The sequence below is a fragment of the Pteropus alecto genome, unplaced genomic scaffold (assembly GCF_000325575.1).
Source record: "Pteropus alecto unplaced genomic scaffold, ASM32557v1 scaffold288, whole genome shotgun sequence".
NCBI lineage: Eukaryota > Metazoa > Chordata > Mammalia > Chiroptera > Pteropodidae > Pteropus > Pteropus alecto.
In genome coordinates this window covers 3,135,302-3,135,608 of record NW_006442124.1, presented here as the reverse complement: position 1 = coordinate 3,135,608, position 307 = coordinate 3,135,302, and the positions used below count along the sequence as shown (strand labels likewise).

General features: G+C 65.8%; 1 protein-coding gene across 2 annotated transcripts in view; it reads right to left on the bottom strand.

Moving 5' to 3' along the window:
• GPR45 (G protein-coupled receptor 45) overlaps positions 1 to 307 on the bottom strand; it is an 85,048-nt gene extending 84,741 nt beyond the window's left edge. The window contains exon 1 of one of the 2 annotated variants that reach the window (XM_025039098.1): positions 256 to 307. The gene's annotated coding sequence lies outside the window, so the exon portion shown is untranslated. The remainder of the gene's footprint in view (positions 1 to 255) is intronic. The other variant, XM_015596301.2, reaches the window with a different exon arrangement.

Sequence of the window (307 nt, the reverse complement as noted above, 5' to 3'; positions counted from 1 at the left end):
CAGCTGCCGCGGCCCAGGCCCCAGTCACCACCCCCGGCCCGCCAGCCACCAGGGCTCTGGCTTCCCGCGTCCTCAGCCCGAAAACCTTGCCCGAGGGACCAGGGTACCTCCCCTCGGCGGGGCGGGGTGAGAGGAAGAGGAAGGGAAGGAAGAAGGGAGACGCGTGTGTGTTCCTTTCTTCTTCCTAACCGCGATCCTCTCCATCCACCCCCGCGTCCCCGAGCAATCTCAGGAAAACGCCAGACTATGCCTCACCTGGACAACTCTGGAGGCACTCCCACCTACTTCCTTTCCGTCCCGGCTCGCC